Genomic DNA, 6,312 nt, shown 5'->3' on the forward strand with positions numbered 1-6,312 from the left:
GGAGGTGGATGGGCAACCACTGGAGGTTCTTGAGGAGTGGATGTTTTTTCAGAAAAATGAAATGATCCGGGCAGCAGAATGAAGTATGGGCGGAAGTGAACTCCTTGTGGACAAGGAACATGTCTACCAACTCTTGCTCAGTGGAAAGAGCACGGGCTTAGGAGTCAGAGGTCATGGGTTCTAATCCCGGCTCCGCCACTTGTCAGCCGGGTGACTTTGGGCAAGTCACTTTACTTCTTTGGGTCTCAGTTACCTCATCTGTAAAATGGAGACTAAGACTGTGAGGCTCACGTGGGGCAACCTGATTACCCTGTATCTACCCCAACGCTTAGAACAGTGCTCGGCACATAGCGCTTAACAAACATCAACATTATTATTATTATTCTCCGAAGCGCTTGGTACAGTGTTCTGCTCACAGTAAGTGCTCAATAAGCACCATTGATTGATCGATATACTGACATAAGAGTTGGAAGAATAAAGTTGGAAAAAATAGAGATGAATTGGGATGAATGGCTAGCCCAGTGAACCAGATTAGTTTGGGTGACGCATGCAAGTTTTAGGGACATCTTTTCTAGTCCCATTTTCCATGTCAGGGGACAGTGCACTGTCCTAACTAGGGCCATCCAGATAGGCACGGTGCTTCTGCGTCTTTGGCCATCAGAGACCAATATTCCAAACCGTCTATTTCCATACAGTAGCTGGGTTCCCTGTTATCCCCAAATCGTATTGTCAAACAATTGTTTCCGTGGGAAATAAGAGGTTGGCATTAGAAGGTTGGAAAACAAGTGAACTAGTACAGGGCTAATATCACTTAAAGTGAGCTATTGTACTTCGCCAGTTTCGCTGACATTTCTCTAACACTTTGCAGATGCTTATCGGTGGTCATTAGCAGCTCAATTTACTAGTAAACAATGAGTTTTAAATCCTTGCAATTGGATCCCTTTGAAACGCTAATGACGGGTAACAGGAGTTCCACAAATCAACTTGAAACAACATTTCTGGCTTAGCCCACCTCATTATAACCAATTAGCCTACCCTGTTCTTCCTGATGAAAAAACTAGTTATAGTAGAAATGACTGCGGATTTTTTTGTTTGTTTGTTTTGTTTTTTTTAGTACAGAGAAACTTGAATACGTGCGGGAGGCAGTGGGGAATGAAAGTGTGGAAGGAAGGAGGATGGTAAACAAGTGTTTTTAAGAGGTGAGAGGGATGGGGGCCAACCCGTAGGTAAAAGGGGTCGACTTTAAGGACAGATAGGAGATCTCTTCAAAAACACCTGGAAAGGAAGAGAAAGTGGATGTGAAAGCATGAGATAGGTGAGGAAGTGAGTGTGGTACTTCAATCAAAGAATGATATTTATTGAGAGCTTATTGTACACTTGGCAAAGTACAATAGAATTGGTAAACACAGTCCCTGCCCTCTAGGAGTTGACAATTTGGTGGATGACACAGACACACAATAAACTACAGGTAGGAGGAAGAAAGGAAAGGGGTTATATACATGAATTAGTGTTCAAGTAATGGGGTGTGTAAAATATGTACACAAGTACTACTAGAGCTTGAAAGTACCTAAGAGACACAAAATAACTGGAGTGACGAAGCAGCGTGGCGCAGTGGAAAGAGCATGGGCTTTGGAGTCAGAGCTCATGAGTTCGAATCCCAGCTCTGCCACTTGTCAGCTGTGTGACTGTGGGCAAGTCACTTAACTTCTCTGTGCCTCAGTTCCCTCATCTGTAAAATGGGGATTAAGACTGTGAGCCCCACGTGGGACAACCTGATTCCCCTGTGTTTACCCCAGCGCTTAGAACAGTGCTCTGCACATAGTAAGCGCTTAACAAATACCAACATTATTGTGTGGGGGGGAATGTTAATTAGGTAGATTTGAAATTAATCCCTATAGACTGTAAATTCATTTTGGCCAAGGAAGTGTCTACCACGAGAAGCAGCGTGGCTCAGTGGAAAGAGCCTGGGCTTCGGCGTCAGAGGTCATGGGTTCAACTCCCGGCTCTGCCACTTGTCAGCTGTGTGACTGTGGGCAAGTCACTTAACTTCTCTGTGCCTCAGTTACCTCATCTGTAAAATGGGGATTAACTGTGAGCCTCACGTGGGACAACCTGATTACCCTATATCTACCCCAGCGCTTAGAACTGTGCTCTGCACATAGTAAGCGCTTAACAAATACCAACATTATTATTATTAAAGTAGATTGGAGTGCTGTGCGAAAGTGAGCCGCCAGGGGTCAGCAGGATTATCCATATGGATGTTGAGTCATTCATTCATTCATTCATTCATTCATTCATTCATTCATTCATTCGTATTTATTGAGCGCTTACGTTGTGCAAAGCACTGTACTAAGCGCTTGGGAGAGTACCCTATAACAATAAACACATTCCCTGCCCACAACGAGTTTACAGTCTAGAGGGGGAGACAGACATTAATATAGATAAATTACAGATAGGTACATAAGTGCTCCCCGAGGACTAGTGAAGATGGAAATGAGAGTAGGAAGAAGAGGAAGTTATCAGAAGCACATAGAAATGAAGAGGTAGGACCAGAGTGTGGTATAAAGCAACATGGCTTAGTGGAAAGAGCACAAACTTGGGAGTCAGAGGTGGTGGGTTCTAATGCCGCCTCCGCCACTTGTCTCCTGTGTGACCTTAGGCAAGCCACTTCACTTTTCGGTGCCTCAGTTACCTACCTCCTCTGTAAAATGGGGATTAAGACTGTGAGCCCCACGTGGGACAGCCTGATTGTCTTGTATCTACCCCGGCACTTTGAACAGTGCTTGGCACATAGTAAGCGCTTAAATACCATAATTATTATTATTACCTAGTAGTAGTGGGTAGAAAGGGTGATGACAAAGACTTCAAATCAACCCCTCCTCAAAAAACTCCGGTGGTTGTTCATCCGCCTCTGCATCAAAGAAAAACTCCTCACCATTGGCTTTAAACTGTGAAGTTGGGAAGCAGCATGGCCTAGGGGTCAGAAGACGTGGATTCTAATTCCACCTCTGACACTTACCTTTCATTCAGTCGTATTTATTGAGCGCTAACTGCGTGCAGAGCACTGTACTTACCTGCTGTGTGGCCTTGGGCAAGCAACTTTTCTCTGTGCCTGTTTCTTCAACTGTAAAATGAGGATTCAACACTTGTTTTCCCTCTTATTTAAACTGAATCCCCATGTGGGACAGGGACTGTCTGACCTGATTAACTTGCATCTACCCCAGTGTTTAGAACACACAGTTAAGCACTTAACCAATACCATTTTTAAAAAAAGCTGATTTCTTCACTTCTCAATACCGCATGGATGGGTAGGTGGGTGGGGCCTGGACGCAGTGCCAACAAGCCAAATAAAGGATTGGTCCAGACATTTGCAGATCCACTGCAGAGGTGGGTGGCCGGGGCTTGACAGAACAAGATTCTGGCTGCAAATATCTTGGATTCTGTAGGGGGTGAAGGGGAGAATCCTGGCTGCAGCACCCCAAGGGCTGGAAAGAGGTTCCAACGGGAGAACCAGAATATCTCGAACTATTCGCTGCTCTTTTGAAAGGTAAAACGTGGCTCTTAGAGACCACACTTTGCAGCCCTGTGCCTACCACCAGTGGCCCTTGGCCTGGATTACTCTTCAATCACTATTCCAAAACTAGTCTGGCTCCCAACCATTATTATAGCCTGAATGACACTCCCCACCCCCCACCCCCGTCGTTTCATTGCATCGACTGGCATCAAGTAAATGATCGAGCTAAAAATTTGGTTGCCAAGCTTCATTGGACCTTCAGTAGTGGGTGTTCAGGGCAGGGTTGTCAGTTTGGGTGGGCTTTAAAGAACTAGACTACTTGCCGGTGCATTCTGGTCTCGCACCAAGGGATAACCCTGGCTCCACAGCTCAGTGTTCAAAGGGAATGAGAGGAAAGTCAAGAGTTTGTGCTGGGAATTGTAGAGATCAAGAACCCCACCCACCGGGTTTAACCTCTGGCCTAGAAGTTCTCCCTCCTTAAATCCACCAGACAATTATTCTCCCCCTGTTCAAAGCCTTACTGAAGGCACATCTCCACCAAGAGGCCTTCCCAGACTAAGCCCCGCTTTTCTTCATCTCCCACTCCCTTCTGTTGCCCTGACTTGCTCCCTTTGCTCTTCCCCCCTCTCCCCACCCCACAGCACTTATGTATATATCTGGATTTTATTTATTTATATAGGTCTGTTTATTTGTATTAATGTCTGTCTCTCACCCCCCTCCCCTCAGACTGTGAGCTCGTTGTGGACAGGGATTGTCACTCTTTATTGCTGTATTGTACTTTCCCAAGTGCTTAGTACAGTGCTGTACACACAGTAAGTGCTCAATAAATATGATTGAATGAATGAATGAACCTTCAAGGAGAGACCTCTGCTGCTACTCCATTCCACACCTTTCTTAGTAACAAATTTTGCTTCTCTGAGAGGGGAACCAGATACAAATCAGGTGAGGGTCATCTGCCTCCTTCCTGAATGTCACAACCAAAGCATGCCATGCTGGCTCAGTGGATAGAGCATGGGCCTGGTAGTCAGAAGGACCTGGCTTCTAATGTCAACTCTGCCACACCTGCTGTGTGACTTTGGGCAAGTCACTTCACTTCTCTGTGCCTGTTACCTCATCTGTAAAATGGGGATGAGTGTGAGTCCCATGTGGGACAGGGGCTGTATCCAACCTAATAAACTTTTATCTGCCCCAGCACTTAGAACAGTGCTTGGTGCATAGTAAGTGCTTGACAAGTAACATAATTATTTTTATTTACAGAGAAGCAGCGTAGTCAGAAGATCATGGGTTCATCAGGCATGGGTCATCGGCCTCCTTCCAGAATGTTGCAACCACCAAAATATGCCATGGTGGCTTAGTGGATAGAGTAAGGGGCCTGGGAGGCAGAAAGTCATGGGTTCTAATCCCTGCTCTGCCACTTGTTTGCTATATGACCTTGGGCAAGTCACTTCACTTCTCTGGGCCTCGGTTACCTCATCTGTAAAATGGGGATTAAGACTGTGAGCTCCATGTGGGACAGGGACTGGGTCCAACCTAATTATCTTGTATCTACCCCAGCACTTAGAACAGTGCATGGTAGTAAGCACTTAATAAATACCATCATGATTTACCATTTATTGATTATATAAATACTATTTATTGTTTACCTTTACCAGAATTTACCATTATTTACCAGCTAAACTATGGCCTCCTAGTCTGACGGTTTCTTCTTCTTGGGTCTTTTCTCCACACTCTACTTGAAGGAAAGGAGATGATATTAACTGGTGTGGAGGGAGCACTGTTTTACCTCCAAAGCTGAGAAGGACAAATGTGCTGCCTGGGTTTCTCTTCTGGAAACAGGGACTTCATTTTGCATCCATCATGAGTTCCAGTTTGCAGGCCCTTCCTCCTCCTCCTCCTCTCTGAGGCAGAGTCGTCACGGTGGGCATAGAAGAATGCCAGATGGCTAACAGCATCTCACAAGGGGAGAGCTACCAAAGCAGGGAGAACTCAGGATGAGGGTTTAGGATAAATCAGGTCTCTGGGATTTCTTCAGGGGGAAGAAGAGGACTCATGATCTAAGTTTGGGAGGTTAGGGGCTGGAGGTCAAGGGAGCCAGGCCTTCTTGACTCTTTGGGAAGGGTATAGGGACAAGCTCTCTCCTTCCCCACATAGGTTCCAGAAGAGAAAGAGGCTGCTGCCCAGGAAGATCAGGGTGATTAGTGTACTAGAAAGAGCACAGGCCTGGAAGTCAGAGGACCTGGGTTCTAGTTCCAGCTCCAATGGTTGTGACATTCAGGAAGGAGGCAGATGACCTTCGCCTGACTTTTATCTGGTTCCCCTCTCAGAGAAGCAAAATTTGATACTAAGAAAGGTGTGGAATGGAGCAGCAGCCTCCATTCATTCATTCATTCAATTGTATTTATTGAGCACTTACTGTGTGCACAGCACTATACTAAGCACTTGGGAAAGTACAATACAGCAATAAAGAGTGACAATCCCTGTCCACAACGGGCTCACAGTCTGGGGTGGGTGGGGGGTGGGGTGGGAGGACAGACATTAATACAAATAAACAGACATCAATATAAATAAATAAAATCCAGATATATACATAAGTGTTGTGGAGTGGGGAGAGGGGGGATGAGGAAAAGTGGGGCTGTACTTCAAGAGGCCCTCCCCTCAATTCCTCATTTCCCACTCCCTTCTGAGTCTCCCTGACTTGCTCCCTTCATTCACCCACCTCCCACAATGTCACAGCACTTATGTACACATCCGCAATTTATTTATTTATATTAATCTCTCCCCTTCGAGACTGTAAACTC

This window comes from Ornithorhynchus anatinus, chromosome X1 (assembly GCF_004115215.2).
Source record: "Ornithorhynchus anatinus isolate Pmale09 chromosome X1, mOrnAna1.pri.v4, whole genome shotgun sequence".
NCBI classification, from domain to species: domain Eukaryota; kingdom Metazoa; phylum Chordata; class Mammalia; order Monotremata; family Ornithorhynchidae; genus Ornithorhynchus; species Ornithorhynchus anatinus.